Genomic DNA, 13,938 nt, shown 5'->3' with positions numbered 1-13,938 from the left:
GGCAAAGGACTTGTAAGGGGTGGTCCCAGACCAGTGGCAGTGCTGCAGCCCCAGGTTTGTGAAAGGTTAGCTACTCCAGAAACAGGATTTCTCAAAGTTGCTTCTGTTATGTCTACACTTACTAAACAAAAAGTATCGCACCACACCCTACCTCATGCTAGGTGACATTCAGATGTAATGCAACATCTAATTTCATGAAACCTGTCTTGCTAAAGTTTGCAATGACCTCAGCCAAGGTGCTGCATTCCCACCTTCCTTTGGCACAAGACGCCTGCTCTTCTGAGTTATGTTGCCTTCCTTTCCTTCACTGCCAGCCTTCTGCTTTTTCTTTAACACTCCTACAGTTCTCATAAAAGGCACTTGCCTTTTCGAGTCCTCTGCAACTCTTCTCCACTTTCTATTAGCATCCTATAGATCTTTGACCTTGATTTCTTTCTCTTCACCTTCAATAATTTGCAAACAAATTATACCTACAATGTTCATAGCACTGAAGTGTTAGAGGTAGAGAAAGTTTTACTTTTTTTTTTTTTTTTTGAAGTTAGACTCATTCACAACATAAAGATAGCATCTTGTATTATTAGAGAGCTTCTCCCATGTTTTGATGACTGGTTTTGTATATGACTTCCCTATAAATTTTATATACAGTGTAAAAAATTAACCAAGCTGGAGCTACTGCTGAGCTGAATTAATTTGTGTTCTTAAAATATGCACTTCAATTTCCTAGAAGTAAAGAATATCTGAAGTTGGGAGGGACCAGTAAGGATCATTGAGTTCAACTTCAAAAAGCTGCGGAACAAAACATGACCTGGTAGTAGATTATTTAAGAAATTATATAGTATATAACAAGGACTTACAAGTAAAGAAAAAGCAGCTTAACTTTCACACTTGGTGGCTTAATATGCTGTACTTTGGCTTATGAAGCTTTTTATGTTTTCACATAATTCCTTGAGAAGCACATCTGCAGGTTACCTACAGAGACAGCTGTCAAATGCCCTGCTCTGGGCATTATGAGCACGGAAATAAGAAGCTACACCCATCGTGAGACAACTCCTGGCCCTTCTGAAACAAGTGTCAAACTCTCTACTGACAACTCCAGCTGGCCTTTCGTCATCACATTTAAACTGAGTGTAGCCTATTTTTGAAGCTTGATAGCCTTTATACAGCCTGCACTAGATGGGAGCATTTCTGTGCTTACAGTAACCACAAGCACTTTCACAAACAGCAGAACAACATATCAGCTCTTAAAAACACCAGCAATAAAAAACAATAATTGATTTTACACATCAAGTAATCTGAGCTGGCTTTATCTCAGGACAGCTCTTAGACTTTGTGCTGCATCATTGCAAAGCCTGCATCAGCCCAGGTGGAAACAGCACTGGAGATAGGAATGGGGAAGCCTGGTCTCCTGAATTTGTGATGGCCTCAGTGACACTGCCCATCACCAGGAGAGCCATTTCACCTGAACAAATGTCTGTAGACACAACTGACTGGGAGAAGAAACAGATTTAGAGTCTGGCATGAAATTGATTATCTAAGAGTGAGGAGTTGCAGTCATAGCTGGTCATCAGGGGAGGTTAGGGTTTAGAAATGGATGAATTGTCTAAAATATCAAAGGACGAGCACAAACTTGAAGAGAAGTTATGGTAAGGTTGGTAAAGAGTGTGAGACAGAGACAGAAAACAGGAAAGCTTTGAATGGAAGGGTAGACTGGGGTAAGAAATTACAACTGAGAGGGAGGTAAAGATTAGGGGAAAAGCCATTTTATTTCACAGTTGGTATCCAGACTGTAATAGGAACCAGCTAAACAAACAAAATGATAAAAAGATCTTGGGGCACTGATGGGAGACAGAACAAGGACACCTGTAGAGCCCAGAAAGGAGAGCAGTATCTGAGAATGGGGAGAGATTTACAGGTAGGAATCTCAAAGAGCTTGGCTAGTGATTTCCATAGTGAGCTCAGGATGATATCTGTGCTTGGCTGAAGATTTCTAAAGAGAGCAGAGGAGATGGCAAATCAAAGTGCACAAGGGACAGAGCTAAGTCCAGCTCAGATTGTAGAGCTGGAGAGAGAACATGGGTGGCCTGGGGGGAGGGAGGAAATGAAGGAATAATTGTGTCTGTGCCACCAAGTACACAGTTTTCTTCATCACCTGGGATACAATCCAGCACTCAGGACCTTTTTCAGCCTTTCCCCATGTACAAACTACAGTGCTATCTTCTATTTCAAACACTTGCTTCAAAGGGGAGTGCCTGCAGGAATGAGAGTTAATATCATGTTATGAACCATCTCCTGACCCAGAAGCAGCTATAGTCTGTTACAAGAAAGTTGTAACTTTTTGTACATCTCTTTCTGATCTTTGAGTTCAAGCAGCAGGGCTTAACCTAAGTATAGTGCTGTTTATTACACTAACACTCATTATAGGAAACAAGAACACAGCTTGAGAAACTGTAAACAAGGACCATCAATATTATCTAATGATTCATCTAACCTGGTTTAGAAAGCTGTAGAACCCATAAAGTATATTTCAGCAGTCAGTAGGCCATGAGATTTAATTACAGACAGTTGACTTCCGCAAGGAAACTTTTTCCCATTATTTCAAGCTTAGAAAAATACTAAATGACAGAAAAGCATAATTAATCAAATCTGATTACTAATTTCATTAGTGCAATAACAAATACTGTTATCAGAACAGGAAAGCACTTCTAAATCACTGTTTTTTAACTAAGATGAAGTTAAGCTCAGAAGAGGTAATCTGAAGCTGGACAATTAGACATTAGCTTGATGAATTTGTTGACTATCTTTCTGGTCTGGCCATTATGCTGCCAGTATCCAGCTACAGGGTAAGGACATACAGACAGTGCAGAGGGAAAAGGACAGGGCAACACTGTGGTGATAATATGTTCTCAGATCAGCGTACATTAGAAATGAAGACTGACCTTGCTGAATACAACAATCAACTTTCTGGATTTAATAATCAACTCCTTCAGCAATTGTAGACCTGCATTCCAATCACTCCTATTTGTGCTTGAGAGGGTGGGTATTACATATAATTGTTTCATTTGCAGAAAACAACCCACAACATTTCATTTGTGGTTATGATAGGCAGGAGCTTGCCATCATCCCTCCTACTCACTCGTAGCTCCTTCTCTAGTGCCAGAGCTGCTGGCATCACATCAGGTGTATGAAGACCACCATGAAGGACTGGCCCAGGCACAGGACTCCAGACTAAGTTTTTAGCTTGGGCTGTCTGTTTGACTGTTGCTAAAATAGCCTATTACAGAACATAGGGATCCAAGGCCATGACTTTGTATTTTGGGTCTGCTCTATATTTAACAACACTTCTTTTCAAGATGCACTTGCACCTGCACACAGGTAGATTGCAAACCAAAATCAGACTTAAAGAACATTGCTAGTTTCCATCGTGAATTCAACATTGGATCAAGAGTGGTTGGCAGCTCTGGAAAATACTCTCCTGGAATAAATAATTCATAACGCTTGTGTTGTTTGGGGCTGCATATACAAAAAGTACACAAATTACTTTTATCAGTCACAGGAGGGACTGACAGTTTATGCTCACTGAAACAATTGTACGAAACAGGTGGAAAGGACGCAAGTACTTCACCAACTGGCCTGCCAAAGATTTTGGTTTTACCTCTATAAAATGAACTGATTTTGGACTATTTTCCCAACACAGGTAACATAGTTTTCATACACATGCTGTGTTTCTGCTCACACTCCTACCTTTTACTTCATGTTTGCACTTCAGGGATGTTGTAGAGCTCAAGAACTTAAATATTAGCAGCTACATATTCTAAGGAAGCATCAGGAACTGAGAATACATTATACATCTTACTCTCTTCAGCCTCCTTTGGAGAGTGATCATCCTCCACCTCTTCCTCTGGGACCATTTAAAGAAGATGAATCAACTCATAACTTGACACGCCTAATTATTACACTGCTAATATTCAAGGATGCTGCCAGATAAAGAAGAGGGAGTAGCCTTTGTTCAAACATGCCTTCCTGATCTCAAACCAAAGGCTGTCCTTTAATTAGTCATCTAATTAATTTAGGTCTAAATGAGGCTTCAGAGAAAAAAGCAAATCCAGATGAGACACCATAAATGTGCAATTAGAAGCTGTTCCCTCATCTTATAATTACTAGATATTTTCAAAGCAAGCCTCATAACAAGGCTGAGATCTCCTATTGTTTCTACCAAGAAAGGAAGAAAAAGCTTCTCTAATCATCCTATTTAAAAATTAATTTATATAGAACTTGACTAAATTAATAAATATAGTAACCTAAAAAGTTTAGAAAGCAATTAAGAGAGATTTTGAAATTATTTAAAACAGCTAAAGTTATTAGAGTGATGGATAATCAAATTCTTTGCTTTGAAACAGTTCTAGCAGTTGTTCTGTATTTCCTGGATCCCTGATTATTGAAAGGCTGCTCTTATTTTTAATTTAGTAACTTCTAAGAGAAAGAATCATCAATCCACCCCAAACATCATATTTCAGCAGAGATTTGCACTGGATAGGTTTCAGTATTAAGCTCAATATTCAGATGTATTATGATACCAAGTGATGAGTGTTTAACCAATATTTAGATTCTTATGCAAGTTTCTCTTTTGCTTTGGCCCAAGCTCTCTTTCAGCACACACTGCCCACTAACCTTGGCAGAAAGGACGGCAGAATGAGTGCAGCATTATTTTCCCAGTCTTTTTTGGAGGCAGCAAAGAGAGGCAGCCAAAGGATGCTGTATTTTTTCCAGCTACAGCAACAAAAACTGAAGTGAGCTGCAGCATGGTAGGATTCCTGCAACAGGAAAATTGGCTTGTCTTGCACCTGTCTAGTGCTTATCTCCGAGGCAGCGCTGTTTACACAGACTATAGAAATACAGCAAAGACTAAAAAAAAAGATTGGCCCTCATGCAATGGCTTAGAAGGTAAGTTCCTGTGCAAGTAAAAGAAAGGAAATAAGTATTGTCTTTGTCCCCATCTCAGTTCTCATTTCTAGACTCCCACAGTCCACCATCTGGGCTAGCACACAGCACACCACTTCAAGTTCTTTCAGATTTCTTCTGTAAAGCACCTTGAGACAGCAACCAAACAACTGAATCAGACGCAAATTTAGGGAACCTGATGCTAATGAAACATTCACAACAATTCTGCTATTGCACCTGAATCCTTATAGCAATAAACTCATTCTCCCCTCTAGATCCAGGTAATTCAGACAAGCTCCACTTTCATTTAGAGTTATTATTTTGCAGAGTAGCAGGTTATAGTATTCTCAGGTCATTAGCCAGAAGCAGGTCACTAACCTTTTCAAAGCAAAAGCTAAACGAGTTTACAGAGAGAAGCAATATTTTGGGGCTTTTCAATCAATCTGTTGCTGCAACAAACTTTTGAAGACTGAAGAAGCACTTCTGTTTCTTAATGCAAATCTGGGGTTCTTTTCCAGCTAAATCTGTTGATCTGACAAAATGTAATGAATGTAATGATCTCTTTCTATAAATACTGCCTTTCAGAACACCACCAATATATCAAAACTACCACTAATCCAAATGAACAGATTCGATACTAAGAAATCATTTTAGGTTCAATTTTGAGGGAGCATTAAACCTGTAATGCCAATAATACAGCCACAGCATTTCAGACTGCACAAAGACAGTACAAATTTTAATAGGGCAAATTAAGATCTTAATGAGCAAAGTACATTTCCCCAAAGCACTTTGAGGATGAACTCCAAATGATCAAAGCATGGGGCAAGATTCCTGACACTGGCTGACCTGCACAGCCTTGTATCAGAAGATTCCCTAACACGGTGATTAGGACAACAGAGAAAGTGTAACGAGGCCTCCGGCAGGTCATTAGGCAGAAGACATTGGCATTTGAAGTGTGCACCTGATATAAAGAAGAACATTGCTTGAAGGTTCCAGGGATAAGTGTTTACTTAAAACAAACAGGAATTCAATAGCACTTTTTGCACTTAGAGAACAATGAATCCATAAATATTTTCCACTCATTTAATTTGAAAACAAATCCACTTAATCTGTGTTTTCATTTTCTGCATTTGCTCTCTGTTCTCACTATTGCAAAAAATTTAAAAGGGTGGAATATTCTGAGAAACTGACTTTTAAGCAATTACTACGAAGAGATTGCTTTATATGTAGCATAGGATATTTACAAACTGAAGGCAGGCTGAACAGGCATAACCTAAACAAACAAAGGGGAAAAAGGAAAAGTCATTCTGTGTAGTCAAAATGTAAAAAGAATAAGACTATTAGATAAAGCTGCCTTCTTAAGATCCATATTCACTTCAGTCACATGCTCCACCAGTTCCTAGCCACCCCAGAAAGTACAGAAAACCCACAGAGAGTTTCTGAAATCAGACTTCACAACATAATTCCTCTTTTCCCCACCTCTCCCCTTTTAAAAATAGATAGTTGAGCTCTAGCTTCTCCTTAAACAACTTCAGTTGCTCAAAGAGAAAAATGCTTCTGTCTTTCTTCTCCAGTTGGGCTCTAACACTCTTAACTATCCCAGATCGAAGCACTCGGAGCTGGGTCTGATGACTGGAGGACCAGGCAAGAGGGCATGGTAACATTCCTGTAGCATCACATAACAAATATGGAAATGGGGGAGCATAGGTTTAATCAGAAATCTTAAGTCATAAATATTGTTTTCATCTGAACCAGAAACGACACAAAGGAAAAAGAACAGCATTGAAAACCTTCCGTGGTTTTTGTCCTCTGGTACAGAATTAAAGTTTGGCTTTGAAAAAGTAATGAATAGGCCAAGCACCTGACCTTTAAAATAGTTACGGTGCTTTATGTGCTAAAACGTGCAAATGATCCAGCAGTCAGGAAGTAGGCACCAAACTTCTGAGGCTTTCTGCCCACACACACCCTCTTCCTCCCCTTCAGGTACTTGGTCCATTTCTCCTTGTTTCCTGGGTGTGAGGTAGCTGCGGCTCCAATGGGGCTGGAACCCTTGACAAATGGCCACACTGCATACACAGGCCAACCTTAAAATGTGTGCATGTTCAAGCAGGCTGAGGGCCAGCAAAAGGTTTATCCAGAGACAGTAAACATTAAAATCAAGCCTCTCAGCAATCAGTTCAGAGGATGCATCAGGTTCGTATTTCGGATGCGCTCATAAACAACAGCAGCCTACAGCCAGATGCTTCAGTCCCATTCACAGGGAACTTTTCCTGACTGAAGCCCAGATTTTCAGAGGTACCTCCCTGGCATGCAAAGCCTCCCACAGTCACATGAATCATCCAGTTAGTCCTGGATGGGTTTTTATCTGCACATATTCTCTCTGTGCTCATCATAATTACATTAAAAAAGAAGGTTCAGGTTGTTCTTTCACCAAAAACAATTCTACTTGATAGAAAGATATGAAGACATGACTGCTAAACGAGCTGCTGTGAGCTGAGGCAGGGTGTGGATTTACAGCATACACCCAGCATTTCACAGAAGCTGCCCTTGAGCCAGCCCTCCCCACATGGTGCTGTGGTACTCTCACTGCAGGGTGGCTGCTGCACCTGCTGCCAGTCCTGTGGGAAGGCACAAAGCAGCTTATTTCTATAAATCTGCAACTTCCACTGTTATGACATGTCTTGTTTGTGGGTCTACATCTGTATCCATCCATCCAGACTTAAAGGAACTTAGGTTTCTAGCTTAGCTGATAAACATTAATGGATTGACACAAGGCAAGATTATGTCAAGTCACTGCTTATATCACAAGGATGACTGTCTAGATTTTCTTTTTTAATTAAGTGATACAGTACAGGATTTTAAAAGCACAGCCCCATCTGTCTGTGTGAAACTTTTGAGCTAAGCTAGTAACAGATGGCCTTATTAGCAAGTAGAAACAGTATGGAGCAAGTATTGGGAGTAACCAACAGGTATGCTTTTTTTAATTCACTTTTTTTCAGATAGAGAAAAAAACTTTAGGTAGACTTTTTTAAAAGGCATTACATACTTGGCACTGCATTAGTATTATCAGCATTTGCCTACAACGGTTTGAAAACAAACCTTTATTATGTCCAGACATGATTTACAGATACAGTCCTTCAAATAGGAACCCTGTTCTAATTTTAAGACAAATCATCTCTTATGCCCATATCTGATTTAGTTTTGTTCAAATAAAAATGTATGACGCAGGTTTCCATTTGCATTCTTCCAGGTACTTCTATATTTAGATGCAGGTCAGCTTTATGCTCCTTTTATGTGCTTACAACTCCAATACAGCAAATGGTGCACCTTACCAAGTTTATCTAACATTCTGCTAGATAAAAAAATTTTGCAAAATTGCTGACACAATTGTATCAACATCGATAAGAACAGCAAGGTGTTTAGACCTCCTACTTGATGGAAGTTTGCTAAAGGAAATTACATGGGTTTTTTCCTTTTCTTTCTTTCTTTCTTTATTTTTAATTGTAATTTTTTAATGTGGGAAAAAACCAGAAAACAAAAGCAGCTCTTTGGCTACACTCCATACTGGAACCACATTGCTCAGACACAAAATGTCCTCTTGAATCATTTGAGCTGGGGCTGCTCCAGAGGTTCACTGGCTCACACTGCCAAGCCATAAGATCTCATCTCATCAGCTTTGCCCAACATGGTCTCCACCTGTCTCTCCCACTTCCTTTCACACTCACCTCCCAGTCTCCCTGCTCTGCCCAAATTACTGATGACTGGCCCTTTTGGATTTTTTAATCCACTCCCAAATGTGAGCTTTCTTACATCCCACTCACACTAATAGAAACAACCTCTTAGCCAAATATTTCCCCCTCATCAAGGGTACTCAGAAAACTTCTGTTCTGAAAAACACTCCACTGTTAAAAATTATGGAAATATATAGAAAATAGGAAGTGATAGGTACTTCACTTTATTTGTGTCTGATCCTATGTCTGGCACCTGTTTGGTTACATCCAGACAATGCAGATAATTACTTTGTTAGCTAAAGGAAAAGCAAAAACTCTTTCAGCATTTTCTTTTTCCCCAAGTGACAAAACTGGGGTTTGTTTTTCAACAGAAGTGGAAACTTTGTACATATTTGATACATTCATATTTCTTTTCCCTTCCCTATCAAAAAATCAAGTCAAACAAATTCCTTGATCGGAAAAACAGCTTTTTCTGTTTATCTTTTCTTTGTTATGGTCTGTAGTTTCTATTTTATGAAAAAATGAAAACTTCAAAAACATGGATACATAATGACAAGAATATGCATTTACTACTCCTCTTGAAACTAAACTTACAGTCCAAAGTGGGGGAACACAGACAAAAAGGACTTAATTTACTAATTCCAGTCTCTATCAGGCCTCTGCAGCACAAGTGATGATCGTGCAACTAAAATGTGTGTTTCAGGAATCTGTAACATTCCTTGCTGCAAGCTTCTGGGAAAGAATCAACTTTTTCTGGTAAGAAGTTCTTCTTCTATTAGCTAAATGATTCTGAGTTATTTGAAACTATAAATATTTGTCCAAATGTTTACATGACTGAGAAATATTAGGTTAATTCCATCCAAACAATGAAGCAACTTCCAGCAATGTGTAACAAAAATAGTGCCTCCCTTACATTTTTACTTCAGTAAATGTCTAAAAGTGATCCCACAATCAGGAATCACAAGGAGAAATGAAAAACACTGGGAGGATGGCAACATTTGGAACAAAAACACTTTTACCATAATGTAGATAACATATGTGTAGGAAGATAGACTGTACTCAGTTTCATTTCTCAGGGATGTTCTCACTTATCTATTCTTCTCAAAGCTTCCAAATTATTTCTTGCTTTAGAAAAACAAAACTATTTTTAGAGAATTTCTGAACTCTGGATAAATATTTTTAAATAACACTTAGAAAGCCTACTAGAATGAAAACACCTCTTTGTTCCTCACTTAGTCTAACTGGCTCTATCAAGTATTTCCCATTTTATTGAAAACACTTCCATAAACTGAGAAAACAAGATCCTGCAAATGATTATATTTAAAGTAAGCCACGATTCTGATCTAATAGATGTTGTTTGAAAACAAAAATGCAGTCTTGACCACATTAGCAACCAGCTCTTTCAAAATCATCTATTGCAGAACTGCAAGGATTTAAAATTAAACATCAGATTAAGAACTTTGTCAATGATGCAATTACATAAGCATGTCCTTACTATTACATGTGTTAAAATTGGAAAACATGAATATGTAGTAAGCAGAAAAAAAATCGTAATTGAGTTTTGCCTGTAACCAGAAGTTAACTAAGGAACTACTAGATTAAAAAAAAAAAAAAATACTGTATAGTTATTTTTGCCATATAATATTTTCTCAATTTTTTACAGAATTAGTGAACAAAATTGGAAGAAGAGTGTTACTCATGCAGCTTACAAGCCATCTGCAAGGGTATTTTTTTGAAGTCAATGCCTGAAACTTTTGCTGGCTACCTATGAGTAATACATTCCCTCACATCTCAAAACAGATCTCTGGCTATCGTGAAGCTACAGCACCTTACCTCAGTCCCACATTTTCCGTGGGCTTTTAAATATGTAGGAGGAGTCTGAGAATTGAAATGAAAAACTAACAAAAAAAATCACAGTCCATGATGTAATACATTAACAATTATGATGTGTGGTATTTGGAAATAAGTCCTTTACTGTGAGGGTGGTGAGGGACTGGCACAGGTTTCCCAGAGAAGCTGTGGATGCCCCATCCCTGGCAGAGTTCAAGGCCAGGCTGGATGGAGCTCTGCGCAACTTGGTCTAGTGGAACGTGTCCCTGCTTATGACAGGGATTGGAACTAGATGGTCTTTAAGGTCCCTTCCAACTCAAACCCAAACCCTTCTATGATCCTGTGATGATTGCTGTAAATAACTATGAAGCTTGACACAGGACTAAATAAGATTAAGATCTACACAATGGAAGCAGTCTCCAAAGATTTGATAGACAACTGCAATCCAGCACTCTGATTGCAGAAACCCGTACAGGATTTCCACCACTGCTGTTTCCCTATGGGCAGGCTCCCAGGATGTTAGAGAAGGCCAATTCCCACCTCATATTAAGGGCTGGTTTGAGAAGCAGACTTTCCCAGTAGAAAATCTGCTATATTAAGTCAACAGTTGGAAGAATAAGACAAGGAGCAAGGAGTGCCTTTTATTGGTGCTGTCTATTATTAAATGTGTGGCAGGATCCACGTCCTGCCAGTTGTTTCTCATCCTACAAAACTAACAATCATACTTTCTGACCTCACCCTGTTGCAGAGTGATGGGATTTTCCAAAGTTGTTGACACACAAGGCTAGTAAATCAGTATGTATTTGGCAAAGAGATTGATAAAACAAAACACTCTTGGAAGACAGAGCTTCAGGAAACCACCTCAACAGGCATCACTTCCCTGACATCTTAGTGACATGATACTGCACTGAAGTTTAGTTTACTGCCTAGTCTGCACCTTCTTAAGACACTAAATTGAGCACAGAATCTAATCTGAGCAATTGTTTATTATTACTTTTAGAGAAAAGGCAGCAGAAAGGTTTTGGTGAGCAAAGATACCTGGAACAGCTTATGCTGGATAGAAAGTGGTATAAGCAATACTGACTTAGCAATAAATCAGCTAAGGAATAGTAAGAAAATTCATTCCAGAAGAGATGGTAACAAAAAAGAAGGCAATAATGAAGGGCTTGGAAAATAATGTAGCAGACAAAGCAAATGGAGGAGTTTTCAGTGAGGACTCAGGGAAAAATGCAATCCCCTTAAAACACCAGTGGTGTTCTGTGTAGCACCTAGAAGTCTCTTGTTCAACTTCCTCAGTCCAGTCATACTTGATTTATGAGATCACAGCCGTTTGCTATAAAATTCCCCTCAAATACCTTTTAAGGGTTGTTAAAGCTATCACCTCCTTTACAGTAAGTTTGAAAATGAAGCCACAAAACTACCTGATAAAATAGTTATGCTATAAATCCATAAAACTAGATCACAAATAAAACTATAAGGGCCAATAAAAGTCATTTGGATTTAAAAAAAGAAATCAAAAGAAATCAAACCAGAAAACAATGAACTACACACTAAGAATACCCCTCCCAAGCTCTCTCTTCCAACCTTCACAGAACATCTTCATAAAGTTATGTTTCTCTGGCCTAGTGGAATGTATTCCCCATGGCAGGGGGCTGGAACTAGGAATGATCTTTGAGGTCCTTTCCAACCCAACCATTCCATGAGTCTACTATCCTGTACTTTAAGCATCCTAAGATGTTCAAAACAATGTGACATCAAAATGTAAGAAAGCATATTGTCAATAACTGGTAATACTCAAAACAGGGTATAAATTTGGACCTGACTGAACACCCACCAAATGCTGATTTTGCAAGCTGAGAAACTGAAAGGAAAATCTGGGTCTATTACACAACCTTAAAACTGAAAGTCCCTAGTTGTGACACAGGAAAAGAAAAACATAGTCAATAAACATTGAGGGAAAATGAAAACATAAATTTTACTTTTTTGGGGAGACTCTCCCCTCCCTGCACCTATAATTAGCAGGGATACACTTGCTTTGAAGCTCTGCCTTGGTTCACTTTGTGGCAGTCCAATTCCAACATGGCTACAGAGATTTTGGCACAGCCTCACTTTAAGAGACAGTCTTTGCAATTAAGAGTTCCTGCTGGATTTGTTTTGCAAAGTATGTAATTGGCACTTTTGCTGATGCACTTCATTCCAACAAATTGCAAACATTTTTATTTTGTTTACCTCTCCTTTGAGTGTAAACATATGCATATTTCTCCTCGTAATGCTATGAAGTGAATCAGGTGAGCATGTTTACTGACATCTTCCAAGCTGCTTTTATGAATAGCTCAGTATTAAGCTAGGAGGGAGGAGAGGGGAGGAGAGAAGTGGTCTCCCTTCGTGGGGGAACTTCTTTGACCAGGACTTTAGAACCAAAGGCTAACCATGATTGGCTTTGCTGGGTTAAGGACAGGGTGGCACAGGACTTTGGCTAGAGCTGAGATTGTGCCCATCACATGTCAATATACTCAACCATGACAGATAAGGCTGCTCCTTCACTCAGTACTGAGCAATCAAGGTTCAGGTCAAGGAAATATCAGTAATCTAAAAAGATAAAATGCACTAGAGAGACAGGAAATTGGGGACAGAATATCTGATCATTCTCTTCTGGCTTCAATTTCTATCCTGTCCCTGAATGACAAGCCAAACCCACTCTCAGTGTCACTCCTCCTAAGCAAGCCATCGGATCACTCTATTTAAATTAAGCAGAAATCCTTAATAGAGATCACAGATAAATCAATATGCTCTTAAACCCCGGACTGGTATTTTAAGTCTTCCAGAATCATAGAATCATCAAATGGTCTGGGTTGGAAAGAACTTAAGGGATCATCTAATTTCAACACCTCTATCATGGGCAGAGATGCCACTCCATAAATGACATTGGTAAGGGCACCATCCAACTTGCTCTTGTACAGCTCCTGAGAGAAGGCATCAGATACACTGCTAAAAATACTTGCATCTAGTTCTTTCTCTCCACCTTCCCTTAATACTCTCTTTAGACTGTGTCCATCCTTTCAAAATGTAAAAGGCACTGGCTTTGTCTCCTTGCCCTTACTTCTTACATAATCAACAGCAGCAACATAGCAAACCATAAATTCAGGCAGTGTAAGGGAAGCCAATTTCATTTTAATTTAGAATCGATTTCATTCACTCACACCCTCATATCCACATACTCAAAAGAATCTGAATGTGCATGCCCAAGTAGTTTGCACAAAATTCAGGTGGCAGACTCTTGAATCCAGGAGGTCTGTCTAGGACTCCTTGTGACAACACAGAGAAAAAGGGACACCAGCTATAATGTTGTCAGCAGGAACAGGCTCACTCTGGGAGGCAGGGCTCCTGGGGGACCTGTCAGAATTAAACCTGATATGATTCTTTATCCTGTAGGTTAAAT

Source organism: Zosterops lateralis (assembly GCF_965231275.1).
Source record: "Zosterops lateralis genome assembly, chromosome: 5".
In the NCBI taxonomy this organism is placed as follows: Eukaryota; Metazoa; Chordata; class Aves; order Passeriformes; family Zosteropidae; genus Zosterops; species Zosterops lateralis.
This window is presented reverse-complemented; position numbering follows the sequence as displayed.